Consider the following 24,249-nt stretch of genomic DNA (forward strand, 5'->3'; position numbering starts at 1 on the left):
ATAAATTCTCTTGAAGTTAGAGCTTTTCTTCCTTACATGCAGCTAGCCCGTTTTACTCTCTTTCTTTCCTTTTTTCTTTTATTTTTTTATTTACCATCTGTAGAACCATGGTAGGTGCTAAAATGTCAAATATACCCAGTAGCATTTATTAGTTTTCATTTATTTAAATGAAAATTGCCCCACATGATAAAGTTAGAAACAGTGCGATGACATTCATGATTTTAGCTTTCTCTGTAGCGTGTTGGCTGTTCCAGAACTGTCCTAAGCTTCTCCTGCAAGATTCAGCTTGCTCTCTGTATCCTTTATGAAGTTTACCTTGCTAATTAGACCTTATTAATCTCTCTCTTATCTGCATCTCTTACATCATTCTTACTTTGGCCAAATGTATTGGTATTTGCAATTTCCACGCATTCCTGTGTTTTAAAGTGGAATGTAACCTATGGAACTTAGGGACTTTGTCTTGTCCACCCCTGTCAATAGGCAATACAATAAACCAACACAATAAATGTGCTGGATGGCTAGGCAGATTAACGTCTTATTTTCCTTTCTTCTTACAATTTGATCACTTTCTCATGACTCTGGCTTAAAAATAATCTTAGTGATCTAATTTTTAATCTAATTTAACACAGTTAGATTTATAGTAAAATACTTGAGGAGTTTGGACTTCATCATTTGAAATCCCATTAAAGTAGAGCCACAGGTTTTGATTTATCTCATTTTCCTCAGTAAGAGTTTTTAATTTGACATACGATTTTCTTATTTAATGGATACAAATTTAGTTGTGTGCTAGGTTAAACTTGAGCACAAAAGTTGTAGAATGTAATTATCTACATGCTGAACTATATTTCCACTAACTGTGGAAAACTTATTCAGAGTTTTCCAAGAAAATCCAGTCCAATTCAGTGATTTATTATTTTTTTGAGGAAGATTAGCCCTGAGATAACTTCTGCCAATTCTCCTCTTGTCGCTGAGGAAGACTGGCTCCGAGCTAACATCTGTGCCCATCTTCCTCTACTTTATATGTGGGACGCCTGCCACAGCATGGCTTGCCACGCAGTGCCATGTCTGCACCCGGGATCCCAACTGGTGAACCCCGGGCCGCCGAAAAGCGGATCGTGCACACTTAACTGCTGCGCCACTGGGCCAGCCCCAATTCAGTGATTTTTTGATAGAAATTCAGGATTATTTTCTTATGTTACATTTCAATTTCATCCAATTTATTAGGCTGTTCTCTCTCTTCCTAGTCCTGCCTGCTGTCTGATGGAGATGTGTGTGTGTGTGTATTTCAGGTGTAGCTGTGTGTTTGTGGGGGTCCATGTGTGAGAGTGTGTTGGTGGAAGAACGTACTTCCATGACTGGCCACACACTGGTGGTGCAGAGGGCTTGTTTTGTCTAGTCTCACAGGCTTGTCTCTTCCGTGTGGTGTCTGTGTTTGCTTTTCTGCTGTTGTCCACTGCTTGTGTCACCATCTGCTAGGATCCCTTGTGTGGGTGGTGGTGTTCAATGCAGGTTCCATTAAGTGGTCAGTAGGTGGTCTGTGGGTTTCCTCTGGGACCTCTGCATGGTTTCCTGATGTGTGTTAACGCCCACAGATGCAGCATTCCTGATCCCCCCCACCTTCAAAGGTAGACAATCCCTCACTCTGCTGAGAGGATCCCGGGTGTTTTGCCTCATTCTCTCGGTTAATTCTGGGCCCACAAGAAGTGTACAGATTCCCCTACACGAAACTTAACTGTGGGGGAAAATGTAGGGGGTGTATTTTAGAGTAAACCTCCCATTTCTTGGAGCCCCAAACTCCACAGGAGAGACACTTGTACCTACTTCTTTTCTCTGAATCCCCCCACCTCCCACACAGCTTTAGAAGTGGGGAGAGAGATGATTAGTGGCGACAGGGACAAACCCTTCACATTTCTTCTGACTCTTCTAAAGTTTCCCTACCTCAGCTCCTATCTCTTTTCTAGCTCCCTTTCTAAGAGCAGGGGAGAAAAAGCCCCATTTGATGGGTTTGCCTAACTATATAGCTGCTTTTTTTGTCTCACACCTGTTATTGTGTCCTATGAATCCAGTATTTTAGAATCTAGTAACTTTACCTTCAACGGCTTATGCAGGGTGGTTGCTGGGAAGGAAAATAGAAGACGTCATTTTGGGTATCAAATTTAGTGTGCTAAAAATGTCCTTCACATACCCTATTCCATTTGAATTTTGTAGCGGTTAGTCTTTAACAAGTGGCTGCTCAACCACTCTGAGCAGGTCAGGGCATGAGATTCCAGATGGGTGACTCTCCTCAGTGGAGTGAACACTATTCTCTAACAATCAAGTTTCCTGATGATATCCTGTTTCATGGAATTCTCCCTCTTCATTCCCTGACTCCCATTCTCTACTTCTTGAGGGCCATCATGGACAAGAACAACTACCAAGTCAGCCTAAAGGGGGTTTTCTAAAAGTTTTTGTGGAAATGAGTGTTGTACTATCCCCAAATAGCCCTATTTCTATCACCCTAAAGAGGTCCCAACTGCTCTCAAACTCTAGATTGCTTTCTCTTCCACCATCTTTGGAGTCTGAGGGAAAGGGGAGGTACAAGGATTTACCCTGGAAGCAACAAGCCCATGGGTGGTCTCGGCTGTGGCTGTTGAAGAAATTCATTCCATGCTGGGGAGAATGAAAAACAACTAGTGGTGAGAAGGTGCTGGCAATTTTGAACAATAAAGTTTTACTCTACTTGCTTTCGATAATGAGTTTATTTATTCATCTATTAGTTTATTCATTTACTTATTAATTTGACCATTAAATATGTATTGAGCACCTGGCATAGGACTGGATTCTGGGGACGTAGAGGTAAGGAAGATTGAGGACTCTACGAAAACGTTAAAAGTGGTTTTCCCTGTATGATTGGTTATGAGTGATTTTTGTTTTCCCCTCTTTTTCAGATTTTCTAAAATGAAGACATTAGTTTTACTGTTAGGACAAAAATGCGATAAAGATTTTTTCTTGTTCCCTCTTTTAATAAACTTGTCTAAGAAGTGGAAAGAATAGATGGACAGTAGTTAGAGGGAGATTGAGAGTCAAGGGGAGGGACTTAAACTTGGAATAGGCTTGCTCAAGGGTATAGGCTGAGAAAAAGAAGGCAGTGGTGAGGAAGAGGTATAAGATTGTCCAAATGTGATAGGGTTCCTGAAGAAGAGGAAGGGGTTGGGTCACAGAATAGAGAAGAGGTGTTCACTGAAAACAGAAGGAAAGACAATTGTTGTATGGAGATGAGAGGGAAAAATGGGAGGATAGATGTAGAGAGAAGAGTTGTACTTTCTCACCCCAAACACTGACCAGGCAGAGCAAAGTCAGAGACGAGGATGTTCCTCCAAGCTGCTCTTGACTGTGCATAGGCATTAATTCGGACAGAGTCAGAAAACCCACTGACATCAGCTTGTGTTAGTGACTTTTATTTTCTTTGTGAAGTAGGTAAGACCGTCAACTAGGCAAGGAAGGGAGAAGTGGCAGGACTGAATACTTGATCAAACTGACAAAGACATGGAACAACCGCAAGAGGGAATATCAGAAGAAGCCTCTCAAGGACACAGAATTGTCTCGAAGCACTGAAAATCCAACTAAGGTTCTAGATCATAAATATATAGGTGTTCAAATTCTTTCATAGCTCATTTGTGAAATCTTTTTATCCAATGGCACTTAGCAAGTTGTATATGGAGGAAAGAAGATGAACAGCTAGTTTGGTCTAGAGTTAGAGTATTTCTAGGAAGGCAAAACGGAATGGCAAATGGCTAAAGAGTTTGGGTTTTAGTAAAAGTATGTTTTAAGTGATTGATATAGCAAATAGGGAAGAAAAAATAGAAAGTGGAGGAATAAACCATATTGGAGCACTCAGTGAGTCTGAAGAATAAGCTCAGCAGGAAAAAGGCAATGAGAGGGCAAGATTGACAAGACAGCAGAGCACTTAAATGAACATCTCAAGGCTGGGGAATGTAGGTGAGGACAGGATGCCAGGCAGTGGCCAAGGGAGGAAATGGGGAAAGGAGGGTGGAAGTGAAAGTTATGAAAGAAGAGGTTAGAGAAAAGAGACGTTGGAGGGCCCACCAGGTACTGAATTCCTTCAGGATCATGACCACCAGGAAGCCATATAGCCCTGCTTATTGCCCAGAAAATAAAAATAGCTATTCCCCAAATGCTGCCCAAGCAAACCATAGGTTTGTGACTTATTCATGTCTGGAATCTCCAGTGCACAGGACATTGCCTAGGGCAATATTAGTGCTCAGTAAATCTTTGTTGAATGAATAAGTGACCTAGAGGCGATAGAAAAGTTTATGTTATTCTAATCCATTTATTTCTCATATGAGACAAAGCAAATGGTATTCATTTTTGTCCATCCAAGAAAGGAGTAAAAAAGTAAATGAAGCTTAGAATATGCAGAAGTTAATGAGGGTTCCTTACAGAAGAATCTGGTGATCCTGGCTCAAGTATTTGTGATTGTCACCATTATTGATTGCTGTACCTAAACTTATAGTAAAAAAAAGATTGTAAACTAGGCAAACCAATGCAAAATTCATATTTTCCATGAAATGTTTTTTGCATAAGGCCTTTGCCATCAAGATCTGGAAACATAGGGTAGTAATTGGGAGTAGAGCCAGGTGAGGGTCTTTTCTATGTCACACCTGCATCCCCCAGTCCTTTGTGCTTGAGAGGACAATTCCTGTACTTGGTTCCATGGAACAAGAAGTTGGTCTTTCAGCTTCTGATCTTCAGCTTCCCTATCCATGTGTCCACTGCTTTCAGCCAGTGTCAATGAGTGGTTCTTCCCCAATATCCCCTCTACTCCCAGCCCTTAGGGTGGAGAACCAGAATAGGAACTGCTAGCAATGGCCTCTTCGCAGGAGATTCCATAGGGCTAGAGACGAGCTGGTTTGGTGCAGTGGTTTAAGGAGAACGGGACTGTGGGCCTTTAGAGACGCAGACTGAAGAAGTATGACTGGGAGCCTGTGGTTAAACTTAAATAAGCCCTGGACTATAAGACAGCTTTTCAAAAGATGAAGCTGGGAAAACATCAGCCTCTCCCTGTTTGTATGGCAGTTTGGGTGGTGGCAGGAAGCTCAAGGGCAAAGATAGTGGCACATTTAGCTCCTTAACAAGTCAGGGGTTATTCCAGTGCAGCATGCTGTCCCACACATACCAACTGCACAGCTGATGTTCCCAGAGTTTCTACCAACTAGTCTTCATGTTCAATCTCAACCTCCTACTTTCTCTGCTGTTGGCTTCCCCTACACTTGTTGTCCTGTTATTGTTTTTGTCTAGTTTTGGCTTAGTTCCTCTAGCTTGCAATTTCTTTGGCTCCTTTTTCAGTTTTTGACATTTGGCTCATTCTTTTGGCAAATGTGTTTGCAATGACCTATCCTTTGGGGACAGTAATGGCATGGATGATGTGAGAAGAGGATCTGAACAGCTCCAGGAGATATTTTACTTACTTTATTATGAGGATGTCATTGATATTCCAGTTATAAAGAAGTTGTAGTAACACCAGACTTTAATAGCTGTATATAAATATTATTGCTTTCATTGTCTTTTGTAGTATTTGCTTAAATATCAAATGCAGTTTCCCCCACTATCCAAAACTAGAGTGAAATCCTTCATTAAGCTGAAATGACTGAAAGTGAAGAAGCAATTACCAGTAATTTATATGAAAAAAATTTTTGAGTGCTCCCAGACTCCCCAAAAATCTACCAAATCAATACCAAATAACACATAAAACTTAAAATAACACTAACAAATAGTCAAAATGGGAATGATGTGATAAATACACAGTGTATGTAAAGTAGAGATAATGTCTGTAGCATGTAGTTTCACTTATCAGAATCAGGAAGTCAGTGGGCACACTGGAAGGCTGAGAGGTGCTGGTGGTGGAGATGGCGGTGTGTCCTCGGAGGTTGGGTGGTGGGAGGTACAGGACACTGAGGTGTAGGAGAGAGAGGAGCAGGGTCATCTGTTAACATCTCATCATCATCTGAATCCATCAGGGCAGGCGGATTACTGATGTCTGCACAGTTTTCTATGTCTGTCTACCTCGATGTGGAAGGTCAAGGTTTGTCGCCTGCTGCGGCTGCTGTGGAAGGCTTGAAATACGACAGTATGCTCGACTGCTTAGCCTCCATGATGACTTGATGCAGAACAAACGCTGAACACTATTTTAACTTCTTTTCATCAAAGCGAAAATCCTCTTCAGATTTCTTTCTGTTAGCAAAATCAGGTACTAATGTAGGTCTTTTGTAAAAGCAAAGTGGTGTAAAGCAAACTTTCGGATATTGGGGGAAATCTGTATTTGGAAAGCATTCACAATGCATTCAGCGGTGTGGCTTCTGTGATTCTCAGGCAATCTTTCTGTTTTCTTTCTAAGGCTTTGAACTACAAGCACACCTTTAGATATTCAAGGAGAGGTCCTCACGCTGGGTAGATCTTAGTTTATTTTCAAAGACTGTGGTCCAAAAAGGAGCATCCAACGGAGAGGTGCCTGACAAAGGCTTGGCTGGTGGCTGTGCCATGTGTGGAGTGGTACCTGCTTTTTTTGTGAAGGAAATGTATTCTACAGTGCTTTCACTGTTTTCACAGGAGTCTCTCATAAGAATTTTTCTTTTTCCTTATTTAAATATTTGTAGAAATAGAAACAGCATGAAGCATTCAAATAGAATGTTAGTAGCTTTTTCTAAGATAGTTTTCCATATTTTAGAGATGCTTTAAATAAACATGATTTCCCATAATGATATTCCATAAACTAAAGGCCAGAAGACATTTAATAGCATGAATAAAGGTCAGTCAGTCTGTCCCAGCTTTTAAAATATACTTTCTTTTCTAGATGATAGCATTTTGGTTTTGTGCTTTCATACATGTTTTCTGCAAGTTACAGAAATGTAAAAGTCATTTATTTCATATTCATGAATATTCCTTATTCTTATTTTATATTTCAGGATTGTCCTTGTGTCCTTAAGACCTTACCCAAGATTATTAAGATGTTTGAAATCATGCTAGAAGCTTTAGATTTATTGTGTATCATTTTTATCTTTCACAGCCATTCTTTTTTTAAATTTTTTATTTATTTGTTTTTTAATATTTTCTTTTTTTTAATTTTTATTTTTTTCGGATGTACATCATATTTTGAATTCTGTATACATTACATCATGTTCACCACCCGAACACTAATTATAGTGCATCCCCTCACATGTGACCCTAATGACCCCTTTTGCCCTCCTCCCTCCCCTCTTCTCCAATGGTAACCACCAGTCCACTCTCCAATGCTATGTGATTTTTTTTTGTCGTTTTTATCTTCTACTTATTAGTGAGATCATATGGTATTTGACTTTTTCCCTCTGACTTATTTCACTCAGCATAATACCCTCAAGGTCCATCCATGTTGTCACAAATGGCCGGATTTCAACATTTCTTATGACTGAGTAGTAGTCCATCGTGTATAAATACCACATCTTCTTTATCCATTCATCCTTTGATGGGCACCTAGGTTGCTTCCAAGTCTTGGCTATTGTGTATAATGCCACAATGAACATAGGGGCGCAAGTATCATTATGCCTTTGTGTTTTCAAGTTCTTTGGATAAATACCCAGCAATGGAATAGCTGGATCATATGGTAGATCTGTCCTTAATTTTCTGAGGATACTCCAAACTGCTTTCCATAGTGGCTATACCAGTTTGCACTGCCACCAGCAGTGAACAAGGGTTTCCTTCTCTCCATACCCTCTCCAACATTTGTTGTTTCCTGTCTTGTTAATTATAGCCATTCTGGCCGGAGTGAGGTGATACCTCATTGTAGTTTTGATTTGCATTTCCCTGATAGTTAATCATGTTGAGCATCTCTTCATATGCCTGTTGGCCATCTGTATATCTTCTTTGGAGAAATCTCTGTTCAGATCTTTTGCCCATTTTCTAATTGGATTGTTGTTTTTTGTTGTTGTTGTTAAGCTGTATGAGTTCTTTGTATATTTTGGATATTAACCCCTTATCTGATATGTGGTTTGCAAATATCTTCTCCCAATTGTTTGGTTGTCTTTTCGTTTTGTTGATGGTTTCCTTTGTTGTGCAGAAGCTTTTTAGTTTGATGTAGTCCCATTTGTTCATTTTTTCTTTTGTTTCCCTTGCCCGGTCAGACATGGGACTTGAAAATATGCTGCTCAGACCAATGTCATAGAGCGTACTGCCTATGTTTTCTTCTAGAAGTCTCATAGTTTCGGGTCTTACATTCAAGTTTTTAATCCATTTTGAGTTGATTTTTGTGCATGGTTTAAGGGAATGGTCTACTTTCATTCTTTTGCATGTGGCTGTCCAGTTTTCCCAACACCATTTATTGAAGAGTCTCTCCTTTCTCCATTGTATCCTCTTGGCTCCCTTGTCGAATATTAGCTGTCCATAAACGTGTGGGTTTACTTCTGGGCTCTGAATTTTGTTCCATTGATCTGTGTGTCTGTTTTTGTGCCAGTACCATGCCGACCTCCTCGACAAAGAATTCAAACAAAATATAATGAGGATGCTCACAGATATGCAGAGAAGAATGGATGAACACAGTGAGCACATCAGCAAAGAATTGGAAGATATAAAAAAGAACCAATCAGAAATGAAGAATATAATACTTGAAATGAGAAATTCACTAGAGGGACTCAATAGCAGAGTAGAGGAAGCAGAAGAACGGATCAGCAAGCTAGACAAAAGATTAGAGGAAATCATCCAAGCAGAACAGAAAAGAGAAAAAAGAATTAGACAGAATGAGAACAGCGTTAGGGAACTCTGGGACAATATCAAGCGTGCTAACATTTGCATTATAGGGGTCCCAGAAGGAGAAGAGAGAGACAAAGGGGCAGAAAATTTATTTGTTGAAATAATAGAGGAAAATTTTCCTCACCTGAGGAAGGAAACAGACATCCAAGTTCAGGAAGAAGAGAGAGCTCCAAACAAGAGAAGCCCAAAGAGGCCCACACCAAGACGTACTATAATCAAAATGTCTAAAATTAAAGACAAAGATGGGGCTGGCCCCGTGGCCGAGTGGTTAAGTTCACGCGCTCCGCTGCAGGCGGCCCAGTGTTTCGTTGGTTCGAATCCTGGGCGCAGACATGGCACTGCTCATTAAACCACGCTGAGGCAGCGTCCCACATGCCACAACTAGAAGGACCCACAACAAAGAATATACAACTATATACTGGGGGGCTTTGGGGAGAAAAAGGAAAAAAAAAATCTTTAAAAAAAAATGCTCTATAAAAAAATTAAAGACAAAGAGAGAATCCTAAAAGCAGCAAGAGAAAGGCCACAAGTGACATATAAAGGGAAGCCCATCAGGCTATCAGCGGACTTCTCAGCTGAGACCCTACAGGTGAGAAGAGAATGGCATGACATATTTGAAGTGCTAAAAGGAAAAAACCTACAACCAAGAATACTCTATCCATCAAGGCTGTCATTCAGAATGGAAGGAGAGATAAAGAGCTTCTCAGACAAGCAAAAATTAAAGGAGATTATCACCAAGAAACCAGTTCTACAAGAAATGCTGAAGGGACTTAAGTGGGAAAGCAATGACCACAAATAGAGATAAAAGAAAAAAATTATCAAAAAACCCCCCAAAAAACAACAAGAAAAAACAGGCAATAAAATCACTTGTAAGGTAAAAGTACAGTAAAGGCAGCAGATCAACTACCTGTGAAGGTAATATGAAGGTTAAAAGGCAAATGTACTAAAATTACTTATTTCAATGATAAGAGGGTAATGGATAGACACACACTAAACAAAAGACTATATATGATGTGAAAAACATATAACATGGGAGGAGGGGAGTGAAAAAGTAGAGCTTTTAGAAAGAGGTCAATAGACTGTTATATGCATAGTATATTAAATAGGATCCTCATGGTAACCACAAACCAGAAACCTATAACAAGCAGGAAAAAAAGTAAGACAAAAGAAATCAAACATATTACTAAAGATAGCCATCAAACCACAGCCATTCTATGAGCAGAAGTTTTGTCTATATTTTGCTAATAATGTATTTGATAATGATCAATGAAATCTAAATATACAGATTCGAATATTAGATTTCTTGATATTTTATTCCTTTACTACTCCCATATTAGAGGTTAAAATGGTTTTATGTACTCTGCTCAACAGAAATGTGTAGGGACCCAATTTTGTTCATCCTATAAAATGAATTAAGAGCCTGAAATCTCAGTTAGGGTAGTTTTTTTGGATACCGAAGGTTATTCCTGAATTGAAACTTCTGAATATACCTCACTCCTTTGTGGAATTCCAGCGCACTTTGATGCACATTCATGTTCTGATGCCAAAAGTTAGTCTGGTTGGTAGTATTTTTCATTTTGATTTTGCTGTCTGCCTCCTTCAGTTACCTGACCAGGCCAGTGAAGTTTCGCTTAAAACAAGTCGACAGCGTACTTTCCCACCTACTTTCTCCAGCATCTCTACTTTACATTTTGGTACCACAAAGACAGTTTGGGAATACAAATCCATCTCCTGTAGGTTCCTGAGGCGCCCTTTTGACCAAAACCCTACAATAATTTCACTGTTAATTTCCAATAAAAGTTGAAGGCCAGGGCTCAAGGTTTCAAAGAGAGTGCGTGGGCCTCAAAGCTCATAGAGCTCAGGTGCTACCATACTTCGTCTCCAAAGAGTCTCTGTGGGTTAGACTACTTAAGCTGCTATATACACAAGCAGCTCTTTGATTGGCTAAGTTATTGATCAAATTCCTTGGTTAAATTCTTGAAGCAAGATCTCTCCAATAAGTGGAATAGATTTCAAGGACATTTATTAAATAGAGAGTCTATTAGAGAAGTAAAATCCCCAGGTAATCTCTATCCTATGGTGGCAGACTGCTCATGTGTGTGGCAGAAGGAGTCTCATGTGTGTGGTGGTGGTGGGGGTGGTGGGAAAGGGAGTCTGGCTCCTGAGTGATGGTAGGATGTTCTGTGAGGACTGCACATTATAAATAAACTGCAACTGGTATGTTTTAAACTTTAAAGCACTGTTTCTCAACATATGTCTATGTACCACCTGCAGCAGATTCCTTGGGGTGCTCATTAAAATGCAGATTCTCAGACTTTACTCCATACCACTGAATCAGAAACCGAGGGGGTCAGGATTTCCAACGCTCATGTCCAACAGGCTCCCTGAATTAATCTGATGGGTTGCGAACAACTGCATTCATGGGAAATTAGACCTTTTCTGCTTTCTGTTACTCCAACCACTAGAACACCACCTGCTGTGCTTGGGTAGTCAGAGAGTTCCGCTCGCCACTTCAGAGTGCAGCCCACCGACTCACCACAGAACAACCACCCTGAGATTTTCCTCCAAGTAAAATGCGAGGGTCACAGAATCCTGAAATCCCTGTTTGGGAAGAAGCTCATTGTTTTTGCCACAAAGCAACGTGATCTCTCATGTGGAATACCTCCTTCAGAGAAGCTCCCATGTTCCTCTGTCTGCTGTGCAAAATGCAGACGTGACAGTCCAGGTTGACACAGAACAGAAAGTAGGAGGTAATTATATATTTTAAAACAGTGTTGTTTGCATTCCAAAATGATTTAGAATATTATTCTTTTAATAGCAAGCAAATTTAATACATTTAAAATGGAATTCAGCTTGGTAAAATATAGAATTTGGAAGCCATTTTTTTCAGTACCACATCTGTTATGTAAATGCTATGTAAAACCTTTTAATGTAGTTGGTTAGAAAATGGCTTTGTGTTTTGAGGAACCTGGAAAAGTTGGGAGGCTTTGGTGGGAAAATGTATAGACAGCTTAAAATTACGGGGTGCACCTAGTTTCACCATCTCTGCCACAACCATGTGTGGTGTGTCATTGCTCATTGGCTGTTGACCTGCTCTCTAACATCCCTGTGCATTTGGGACATATTATTTCTAGAGGAACAGTCAAATTTTCTTACTTGTGCCTCTTTGGACCTTGCACAGGTGATGCTCAATTTAGCGCAAATCTGGCATTCTGAGATTCTTTTTCTTTAAAATTGTGGGCCTTTAAAAAGACTTTCCTTAAACAATAGAGAGCTCAGCTCAGATGCTCCCTGTCCCAGTGCTTGCCGTAGACGACCTCCTTACGGACAACCTGCACACACGTTTTACCTCCGCAGATCTGCTTTTAGTTTGAGTCCTTTATGCTTCTGTCCTGGCATGTGTTTGTTCTAGCGTCTCACAGCAGCAGAGAAGGAGAAGTTGGCCTTGGGCAGTTTGGAATCACCACAGCATGAAAACAAAGGGGCTTATTGTTTTGTTGTGATGGCATGTTCAAGATTTCACTAGTTGGTCTAGTAATAAATTCTAAATATTTAAATATTTTAGGAGTTTAAATCTATTTTCCATTTTATCTTTTCAAAAATTGCTTTTACTATAAGCATCTTATTCTGGATAAGACCTGTGAAAACAAAACTTTCCTGTTCTCAACACTGGCTTCTCCCTAGAAAAAGAGCCAAGGATTGAACTTTAGTAACTTATATCTGTTGTTTGAGAGCTTGATTGCATTTTGACTGAAACCCATTCACTTTAAAGTGTTACCACAATTAGCATACGTCTGTTACTACTTTCACTCTAATTAAGAAATTAAAAGGTTTTATTTTTCCTTGTAAAGCAATTTTAGGTATCAGTTAAGTGAGGAGATAAAATGTAGACAACACCTAAAGGTTGGTGCTTTAAGGGTAATGGGGATGGGGGTGGAATTGGTAAAGGCTGAGATGGCACAAGGCATGTTCTCCAGAGTGTTCCCTGCGCCCCAAGGGAGAGGAGCTCACTTGGTTTAGTGGAGGATACTGGGAGTCTTTAATTTGTCACCAGATTCTTCCAGAACCAGAACTACTTGGCCGTGAGAAACAAAGACCCCAAATAATGGTGCCTCAACCAAGTTAGAATTTTTTCTCCAGCATACAATTTTGTAGGTAGACCATTGTTGTGGGTTGAATTGTGTCCCCACAAGACATATGCTGAAGTCCTACCCTCAACACCTGTAAATGTAACCTTACTTGGAAATAGAGTCTTTGCAGACATAATCAAGTTAAGAGGAGGTCATACTGGATTAGGGTGGGCCCTAATCCAACGACTGAAGTCCTTGTAAGATGAGGGAAATTTGGACACAAAGACACAGAGGGAAAATGCCATCTGAGGATGGAGGCAGAGATGGGAGTGATGTATTTACAAGCCAAGGAATGCCAATGATTTTAAGCTTAAAGGCAAATACAGATAAAAATAAGATGCTTCATTTGAAAATAGGAGGATGCTCCTCTCTTCCCTTCCCTTATAGCATTTACTTTAGAAAACTTTTAATTATAAGTTCTTTCTCTCTCTCTTTGAAGTGTACGTAAATCTCTTTAAATGCTAAATAAGCCTCTTGCTAGCTTTAGCTCTCCAGGAATGTCTTTCTCAAGGACACGGGAGCCATCTCTTTGAAATGCAATCATTGAGGAAGACAGCATCCCTTTTTTCCAGTTTCTTTGGGAGGGTAGGAGCCTTACTTTGGCAGGCACCTCGCTCCAAAACTACCTCTTATCATAAAGATATAAGAAGTTTATTTTTCCTTTGGATAAAGCCAATTAGCAAACACAGATGACCACTCCAGTTACCAGGTGAATCTCAGATGAACTGTATGTGACAAATGGAGTTGTCAAGTCCTTTTATTTGAGGACTAGTCATTGTTTGCCTCATGAACATGTATGGGATGAGTTGTGTTGTTTGGTTAAGGGTGAGTTTCTTTCTGCCCTTGCAATATCTTAGCAGATTGCTTGTGATGTGTATCACATTCTGGATTAATCCTTATTCAATAATAATTGTTTCTTTCTCTTCTACCTTTATGGAGAGGTTTCCTGGGTTGGGAGAAGATTTTATTTTTAATTATATTTCCCCAATACCAACAACCACTAGAAGCAAGGAAGAGGCAAGAAAGGATCCTCCCTTAGAGGTTCTGGAGCGGGCATGGCTCTGCCAACACGCTGGTTTCAAACTTCTAGCCTCCAGAGCTGTAAAAGAATAAATTTGTTGTTTAGAGCCACCCAGTTTGTAGTACTTTGTTATGGCAGCCCAGGGGAAGGAATATAGCAATCCAGGACTAGTATGGCAGCTCTGCTCCACAAAGTCCTCAAGACTGAGACGTCAAGCCTTTTGTTATGTCCTCCTGAGGGTGTGTTCCTTGTCTTCATAGTTGGACATGGAGAACAAACCATCACATTTGCATTCCAACAGCAGGGTAAGGCTAGTGCCAATTGTTTCTTAAGGAAGAGTCCCAAAAGCTGTCACAGTAACTTCTACTAAAATTGCATTAGGTAGAGCTTAAAGGTGACATAGCCATATCTAGCTTCTCAGAAATGTAGTGTTTATTCTAAGTGGCCATGTCCACAGCTATAAATTAGATTACTCTGGAAAAAGAAGGATGGATATTTGGGACTACTTGCACTCTCTGAATATTGCCACCTGCTCTTCTTTTTTAGTTTCTCTGCTTGAATATATTACAAAGTCTTTCTTATTTTCCTAAACCAAATTTACTACCTCTCATAGTCTTTATCTCCCCAGGACAGTCAGAGCAATATTTTGTAATTTCCTCTATGTCTAATGCTATTTAGTTAGTTTAAAAATATTTTCATATATGTAACACTTTCCCCTCAATTTGACATCCTGAAATATACTCCATGACTGAAAAACTCAGGTAGTAAGATTTCCAGCCCAGCAGGGTGTTGCTGGACATTCTTCATTAATATGGTACTGTTACCATGGACGTATTTTCTTAATTAAAAGATAAATTCAAAAAGAAATGAAAAATAAAACTGTCCTTAAATAAGCCAAACATGACCTAACTAAAAAAAAAAAAAAAACTACTACATGCAGCATGTGGTACAGATTTTAAACTAACCTCTTTCTTCACACAGGCATGGATATTCTAGAAAATATAAATAAGAAGATCTTCAGAGATATTCTAAATTTATGTGAGAATTTATAGACAAATAATTTTAGCTTTTATTGCACCCTAAAATCAAATTGATGTACTCTCTTAAAAATGTCTGTCTAAATTTAGTTTTTTATTGAATATCAATTATGGGGGGTGGAATACGTGGCTGTGGTTGGCTTCCTGTGTTTCTAAGCTTTGTTCTTCCAATTCACATTAACTCCTTACACCAAATAAAGTTCATATCTGTTTCACGAAGTTTTGAAGGACCTTTGATATGTGTTCGTAGGTATGGCTTTGAGTGGAGAGAGTTCTTCCTCTTTTCACATGTGTCGAGTCCTCCTCTGGGCTCTCTTCTCCCTGTATTTTGGTGAGCTTCTACTTTGTTGCAGCAGTGTGTACAGCACATTCTCATTCAGCAGTGTGTACAGCGCATTCAGTTCAGCAGTGCATACAACGCATTCTCATTCAGCAGTGTGTACAGCGCATTCAGTTCAGCAGTGCATGCAACGCATTCAGTTCAGCGGTGCGTACAGCACATTCTCATTCAGCGGTGTGTACAGCACATTCTCATTCAGCAGTGCGTACAGCACATTCTCATTCAGCGGTGCATACAACGCATTCAGTTTAGCAGTGTGTACAGCACATTCTTGTGTGCACTATAAAGTTGTCATATGCATGTTTTGACTGTTTTGAGGACATGCAAATGGGCAAGGATTTTAAAAAATATTCTTGACCGTAAAACAAACCACATTTATTTACACATCTAGGTAATCAGATGTCCTCTTAAATGTATCATTTGTTCTTCTTCTAGCTAAAAGAGAATATTTTAGTACTTCTATGAGAGATTGTCAAAATGCCTGTTAGGTCTCTGACCTCCTGCTAAATATCACTGTGGACTTTTACCTGGTTTATAGCTTTTTAACTATTAGTAGTGCTTTGGACAAAGGCTACCTGAGGCCCGCCTATAGCCTTTGGACAGAATTTCTATCTAGTAGTGAGTATGGGCTAATGAGGCTAGAACCTCAGCAGGGAACAAAGGGCCTTGAGATTTCCACAACAGCACAATTTTCTGAGGGATCTCTAAGGACCAAACTACCAGTTTGGAGTAGCAAAAAGAGGAAAATGGGAGATGAGTCCATCCAAAGTTAGTATCACAACAAATGATACTGCCATGTCTGACTGAAAGTCAGAGCAAGTTATGCAGATTTGGGACCCATTTGCATAGAGATGATAAGTTGAAGCTTTCTGAAAAGGAGAAGAGTTCAAACAAATCCTTGGGGAAACCCTGAGGAGAAGGAAGTGGAGTCAGAGAGGTCAGTGACAATCAAGACTGAGATAAGGCTCCTATATCTACTGCTAAGAGATTAGTTTCAGTGGTGTGTGGGAAGACAAGGCTGATTTTCAGTAAATAAAGAAACAAGCGAATGGTGAGATGCAAACAGGGGAACAGATGGCCTCTTGAGCAGGAGTGTGGTGAAGGGAACAGGATGGAGTAGCTGCTGGAGCTTCCCCAGAGGAGGAAGATTTATTCCAAGCTAAGAAGGTTTCCTGTGTGCAGAAGTAGAGAAGGAGAGAAGCATGATGCAGGAGAATGGAACAAGGTCAAGGACAGGCTGTTTTGAGTGGGAGAAAGTACACAGGCTTTAGACCCTGACAGTGCTTGCTAGAATCCCGGAACTATACAACACTGGGCAAGTTAATCAACTCCCCACATCAATTTCTTCATCGGTAAAATGCAGATGAAACATAGCATAGTAGACTGATTCCTAGTAGGATGAGGGCATGAGGAGGGATAAGAGATTTTAGAATTGTGTAACAGCAATGTGCTTATTTTATAAGCAAAGAAGCAAGCCTGAGAGGAATAGAGTGATTTGCTTAAAGTTATGCAAGTAGAGATCTAGAATTTCTGCTGGAATTTCTGATTCTTAGTCCTCTTCTATCTTGTTGTATCCTTGACGGGTTGGAGAAATTTACAAGATGAATGTTACCAGTAAAGTTTTATCCTTGGCTTAAAAAGTGAACTGTGTGAGGATAGGTTTGGTTAAAAAGGTGGAGAGCGCACCTGGTTTGACTCCACTTTATATGGGAAAGACGTAGGGGATTTTAGTTCCACAAGTACCATATGAGCCAACAGCCCAACCTATTGCTGAAAAAGGCAATGGGGGCGTGGCCCCTACCACCATGGGAGAATGTCCTGAACCGATGTGGTCAGTCCTCACCAGGAGTGCTCTGTCTAGTAGGGCGCCTTGTTTCAGAGGATAACCATCAATTTGATGTAAAGAGATGGGAGAGGAGGGGTTTGAGGTGGAGATTTACTTTGAAGAGGAGTGTTAGGGATGAAATTATAATATTAATAAAAACTCTTTTGGAAATGTAGTGAACTTATTCCATTCAGCTGCACAGAAACCTATCTGGGGCCTTGAAAAGGAAGCTTTGGACAAAGGAGAGTTTGGCTGAAAATGAGGAAGAACTAAGAATTTTAGGTGTTAAAGCACGGAATGGAGTCACTTCCCTGTGAAGTAGTGCTTTTGAGAAGACTGAATGAGCATCTGTTAAAGGCTGTGTAAACGGCCACTTTCTGTTTTAGATGAAGTTGATTTTAGAATAGTTTTAGGCTTACATAAATGTTTTAGAGATTGTTCAGAGAGATCCTGTCAACCCCACACCCAGATGCTAGGCCACTTAGAAAGAGGAAAAGCCTATCCAAGACAGAAAAAGTGAAAATCCACTCAGAGTGAAAAAGGAAAAAGCCGCCCTGTTGTTCATCAGGCCAGGCGGACAAACCCTGATGAGCCAGCTGCAAAATTAACAGAGGCATTATCTCTCCCAAGGTCACGCAACAGTGGTCAAATACTGTAACCAATCATCTTTGAGTGACTGAGTTTTTCCGAATGTTCCCCCAGAGGTAGGCTTTTTATACCCACCTACTACTGGATATCTAGTTGCTAAACTGATCTAACCTCATGATAGCACCTAGTCCCTTGTTAATCTACTTTTTTCCTAATCTTGCCCCAGAAATGGGAACCAACACAGAACTTGTCACTGCTCCCCTGGATCTTCCTCAGAAGCTTTTGAAAAAGTCAAACTTTGGACAAGACGCGTCTTCTTCCCTCCCTCTTGCTGGGCGGCATTCCATGGTTGCTCTGGAGTGCCCTCCCTTGCACAGCTAGTCAATAAATCTGAGTTGTCAGACTACAGGATAGTCCCAGGTGGTCTTTGCCTGATGAGGCTATAGAAACTTTTATTAGTACTTCTGGTGGGATCTGCGGTTCCTTTTAAAGACTTGAGGCTGACTTTTGTGCATGAGAGTCTTGGAATGGCCTATTTGATGTAATTCTGGGGGTGATAGGTGAGTGAGACATCAAGTAACCTTGCAGAGCGTCTGCCAGGATGGTTTGGTTGGTTAAGATGGAGCAAGACTCTGTTCTACCAGCTTAAAATTTTTAGATATTGCTTTTGTTTTGGTCGGTGGACAATTAGTGATGGCCACAACAGTAACAGCTCCCTCTTTTTCTGTAAATTCCATTTATTGAGCACGTAGAATGTACCAGGCAGTGTGCCAAGTGATTCAGGTATTATTTCATTTAATCCTCACAACATTCCGGTTGTCAGATAGGGAAACTGAAGTTCTGAGAAGAAGAGTCTCTTCTCCAGGTAGTAAGTCTCAGAGTTAGGATTTGAACTCAGGGCCATGTGAATCTGTGCTCTTAGCTACCTACCATTAAGCTATTTCTTTACAGATTCTTAGGAGCTCCCATTATGGCAGGTTTCAAATGTGGATTCTCCCCACTTCACCCCTTGCCCCTTGTCTCAGTTACGTTTTAGAAAATTTTTTTAACTTTTGTTAATCGCACAGTAGGTCTTCAGGAGAGACAGTCCCTGATTTTCCCGGGTATTCCCTGTGATAGTGGAGAGGTAGCAGCCTTTGCCACCTGTGTGTCAGGTCTGGCTTCTGCTTTCCACGAACTCCTCTGCTGTCTGCATGCAAACCAGCATCACCAAAGCAGTTCACCCTATCAAGCTGACCTAGCATCCCTTTCAAGGTAAGTGAGTTAAAACGTGTATTTAAAATTGTTGCAAGTTTTAAAAATGTCTTCTAAATCTCCAATACTTTTTTATAAATGTCTTGTTTAACTAGGAGAATCTAGGGGTAGATTCTACTATTTTGACTTTGGGTTATTTCCTAGAAGAAGCTTGAGTTACCCACATCCTGGTAGAAGTTCCTTAGGACATATTATAGGTTGGTTCTCAGTGTAATTCGTGTGATTGTTGGTCCAGTGAAATAGTTCTTTTAATGTTTGGGAGACGGCCAAAGGGAACCAGAACTTTGTTTTCCTTAGGAACCCTTCACTAACTTATGCTATTTCAGTGGTCTAGCCGGTAATTCCTCAAGGACCAGGAGGACTCACGTGGCCCCTTTCTCCACCTCTCTTTCTTAAGGAACTCTGGAAGCAAGTGCTTGCCAGAAATGTTCCTACTGACAGAGTTCCTGAGGGTGCCTAGCCCTCATCAGGTGTGAGTTCAGGTCACCTTCTTCTTTGTCAAAGTCTCGCTGGTGACAGAAAGTCTCTGTTAACCTTGTCTCTCCACTGGAATCAAGTGACAGCTTCGCTACTGAAGAAACAATTCTCCTGAGTAGAAATGGCAGAACATTTCCATCCAGTCAGTAGAGAAGTTGGAGGGTGGGGAACTATAACTGCGAGAGGCTTGAGACGGGAGATGGGAAATGTTTGATAGTATTTACGTGACAATCTTGGATATTGGCAGGATGGTTTCATAGGGGGTATCCAATTGGAAAATGTGACATTTATTATAAATGTGTTTGGAGCAATAAATGCTTTATAGGGAAAAATCCCATTCTTGGCAGGAAGTTGAACTTTCTGACCTGAAAGATCTTTTGCCATGTCTAATTCATCTGATTAAATCAAGATTTGTGAATTGTGAAGAGATGTATCTAGAGACCACAGTTCCAGAAGAGAAAGGTCAAAAGAAGATCAAATATTCCTTTAAAATATATTCTTTAGTAGAAAACAGTGGAATCCAGTAAAATAAACAACAGACACAAGATTTGAAGTCAGAAAGATCTAAAATCAAATCCCTACCTTGCTTCTCTCTGTGTAATATTATACAATCTCCATAACCTCTCTGAACATCAGTTTTCTTATATAAAGTGTGGGACAATAATAACCTTGTAGGGCTTTTGTTAATGTTAAATAAAAGAACATAAGAATAGGAACATAAGTGTAGGAGGTGTATAGTGGAAAAGAAATGGTAATTTTAATTATTATAATTTAGGTCCTATAAATAAGAAACAGTTCCACAGTCAAAGAATAGATGGATGACCACAGAAAAAATTCACTCTGGAATTAAGACTCTCTTTAAAATATAAGGCACACTAAAATTCCTGTTAAAATGAGATGAACAGTAGTTTAAAGTAGCAGAAGCTGTTTTGGGGGGAATGAAAGGAGAATAGTTGTTGGCCCTTGATCAGGGTGAGGGGCTCCACACTGGTTCTCCAGGGAGCGGTCTCCAGGGGGCCAGGTGGTCCCATACTTTGGTGGAGGGAACACCTGGATGGATGAGTGAGGAGTTCACTAATACACCTGTCTCTATAAGCTCATATTTCCCTTCCCAGACATTTTAAGAGTCTGGCAATCAGGAGCTTCTCTTTGGTTAATAGGAATGCTTGCAAGGGTATTCTTGGAGTCCAATTACTGGGATTTGGGTTCATTTACAATTAGCCAGTAGTTGCTCAACTAAGGGCAAATAAGGAACGGTCTAATGATCAGATGGTAGTAGCAACATAATTAACTCTTTCCTAAAGATTTTCGTGATGTTGCAAAGTTTGCTCAGGCGATATTTGATCAGTGTACAGTATCCCCCAGAGCCACGTGGTATGGCCACTCTAACAAGTCTATTTCATAACAGTCCAGTTTTTCTCCCCTTCATTTTAAGATATAATTCCCCACTCTCATAAAAAAGCATCTCCACTGTCTATATGGATTTGATCATCTGTCCCCAAATTATATTTACAATATGCTGAGAATGTACTATTAAACTTTCCCCAGTTCCTCCAGTCCTCACTGATCTTGCCTTTCTTTGGACCATGTAAATTAGCATGGCTGCTAATTGTTGCATTCTCCCCCTGACCAGATTGTAAGTCTAAGAGCTGGCCTTAGATATCTTACTTTTTTGTATTTCCCATAGCATCTATCATTGGAGGTGTTCAGTAAATAGTTATTAATTATATGATTTTGGGCACAAATGTTAAAATTGTAGTATGCTAAAGTGAAATAAATTCACTTATTGAATAAGCACAAAAATCACATGCAAAGAAAGTATGAAAAATAGCAATCCTCTTTTAACTTACTTTAATTTTGCTTGGATTTAATGGGAATAGGTTTTTGATTAGTCAAGCACAAAAATGATCTGTTTTTCGAAAGTCTTGGTAAGAAAGGACTCCACCAAGGTTCTTTTAAGTCTGTACCAGATATGGTTTATATTGGGGTGTGTGTACTAGTATAAGCTTCTGTCCCTGTTCTTATTTAAAAAACATGATTGCATTATTATTCAGTGAGCACTGCTGATTGTTTTTAAAGAAAGCACTTCATGATTAGACTACATTACATCCACTAGATGGCAGGCGATTGTTAGAGAAAGAAGAAGGAGAGCCTGAATTATGATTGTTTTTTGGGATTGGTATATTTCCACTGAGCTGTCTCAGTCAACAAACCTTGCCAATAACTCCTTAATTTCTATAAAGTTCTTCAGCATTAACTTTCCAGAGATTTTAAAAGTGATTGCAAAACATTCCATGAAATATACTGGCCAGATATTTTTCCACTACCACATCTAACTCTAGACTGACCTTTTATTCCCCTCAATTTTCTTAAACTATAAATGGTGTCCTAACCTACCATGGGAATTAAAATAAATTATAATGAGAAGAAATGCATTATTCAGAGAAGTGGAGAAATTACACAAGTTCTTATTTATATGAAGCCTACAGTTCAGAGTTTAAGGATTATTATTTTTCAAAACAATAGAGTGAACTACAGCTTTGTCTACAAGTGTCTATGACCCTTTGAGAGAGCTTGGTGATGTTGTCTCATGTTTGTCAGCTTTCTACTTGTCATGTCTGTGAATGTTCGAGATGTCAGAGAGTCTCCACTCCACCTGTGTGCTCACCTCCAGAATAATCAGAAAAGTGTGCTGGTGCTTGTACATCTTGATTGGCCTGGCTAGGCTCCCTGTATCCTAGTTATGAATATTTCTTTTGCTACATTTTACATATGTGGTCAGTTTTCTAGGGATGCTAATAAAATTCAGAGAAGAATTTAAAAACTTGTATTTCTAAATACAGCAAAATGAATGAGACCAATTCAACTGTGCTGCTCCCATAGCTTCTTTAGAGTCACAGAATTCCCCATCACTATGAATGAGACTTGAGGTGAATTAATTCACCAATTAACTTTGACATTCAGAATTATTCATTAGAATTTACGTGTTATATATATATAATTTTTGTTTTGGTGAGGAAGATTGGCCCTGGGCTAACATCTGTGCTAATCTCTCTCTACTTTGTATGTGGAATGCCACCAGAGCATGGCTTAATGAGCAGTGTGTAGGTCCATGCACCGGATCTGAACCCATGAACCCTGGCAGCCAAAGCAGAGTGTGCCAACTTAACCACCATACCACTGGGCGAGCCTCTATATATGTTATATTTAAAAAGCTACTGAGGGTGTCAAGATGGCACTGTAGGTGGACTCTGAACTCACCTCCTCCCACGGACACAACCAAGTTACAACTATTCTTGGAAGAATTACCCTTGAGAGAGAACTGAAAACTGGATAAAAAGAACCCTGCAACAAGGAACAGTCCTAACTGAGGTGCAAGAAGCAGAAATTCCTATCTGGAGAAAAAGAAAAAGCTACCTTCATGAGCTGTGGAGCTTCACTGCTGGCTGGCCGGGAGCAATCCTAAAGGTATGAAGCCTTCCCTGGAGGAGTGGGGGATCTGAGCAAGGGGGTCTTACTGTTGTAGGCAGCTTTGGGACACAGCATAATCAAGACGAGTGTCATAATATCTGGCATTGCTGGCTATTAACTACAATGGAGAATACCCCTAGAAGAGCTATCAAATGTAAGCAGAAAAAAGCCAGCTCTTAAAGGGCCCATGCACAAATTCACCTGTTTTGGGAAGCAACCTAAAATCAACAGAAAGAAAGGTGCACAGTCCTTTGGTGAAAAGAGACTCACCTGATAGGCTCTGGGTACATCAAAGCTATCTCCTACATAAGGCCACTTCTCCAAGATCAGGTGATGTAGCTGACCCACCTAATACATAGATATAAGCACAAGGAAAGAGGCAAAATGAGGAGACAAAGGAATACGTTCCAAGCAAGGGAACAGGACAAAATGCCAGAAAAAGAATTAAATGAAACAGAAATAAAAATCTACCTGACAAAGAGTTCAAACAAAAACTCATAAGGATGCTCACTGATCTTGGGAGAAGACTGGATGAAGACAGTGGGACCATCAACAAAGAATTGGAAAATATAAAAAAGAACCAGTCAGAAATAAAGAATACAATACTGGAAATGAAAATTTCACTAGAGAGACTCAATAGCAGAGTAGATGATACAGAAGAATGCATCAGTAGGCTGGACAAAAGACTAGAGGAAATCACTCAAGCTGAACAGATAAAAGAAAAAAGAATTAAAAAGAATGAGAAGAGCCTAAGGAAACTCTGGGACAATATCAAATGCACTAACATTCATATTATAGGTGTCTCAGAAGGAGGAGAGAGAGACAAAGGGGCAGAGAATCTATTTGAAAAAATAATGGCTGAAAATCTTCCTAACCCAAGGAAGGAAACAGACATCCAAGTACAGGAAGCACAGAGAGCACCAAACGGGAGAAACCCAAAGAGGCCCACACCAAGACACACTACAATTAAAATGTGCAAAATTGGGGCCGGCTCCGTGGCCGAGTGGTTAAGTTCGCGCGCTCTGCTGCGGCGGCCCAGGGTTCGGATCCTGGGCGCGGACATGGCACCACACGTCAGGCCACGTTGAGGCGGCGCCCCATATCCCACAACTAGAAGGACCTGCAAGTAAGATATACAACTATGTACGGGGCGGGGAGAGGGGGGGCAGGGTTGGGAAATAAAGCAGGAAAAAAATGTGCAAAATTAAAGATAAAGAGAGAATACTAAAAGCTGCAAAGAGAGGCAACAAGTGACATACAAAGGAAACCCCATAAGGCTGTCAGCTGACTTCTCAGCAGAAACCTTCCAGGATAGAAGAGACTGGCAC

The 24,249-nt window shown here is 40.2% G+C and overlaps 1 long non-coding RNA gene across 1 annotated transcript in view; it reads left to right on the plus strand.

Annotated features, from left to right (window-relative positions):
- Positions 1-18,786: 18,786 nt before the first annotated feature.
- The window catches only part of LOC139073602 (uncharacterized), a 36,412-nt gene continuing 30,949 nt past the window's right edge, over positions 18,787-24,249 (plus strand). Inside the window, exon 1 of the long non-coding RNA XR_011522507.1 lies at positions 18,787-18,973. This is a non-coding gene — a long non-coding RNA (uncharacterized lncRNA). The remainder of the gene's footprint in view (positions 18,974-24,249) is intronic.

The sequence above is a fragment of the Equus przewalskii genome, chromosome 9 (genome assembly GCF_037783145.1).
Source record: "Equus przewalskii isolate Varuska chromosome 9, EquPr2, whole genome shotgun sequence".
NCBI lineage: Eukaryota > Metazoa > Chordata > Mammalia > Perissodactyla > Equidae > Equus > Equus przewalskii.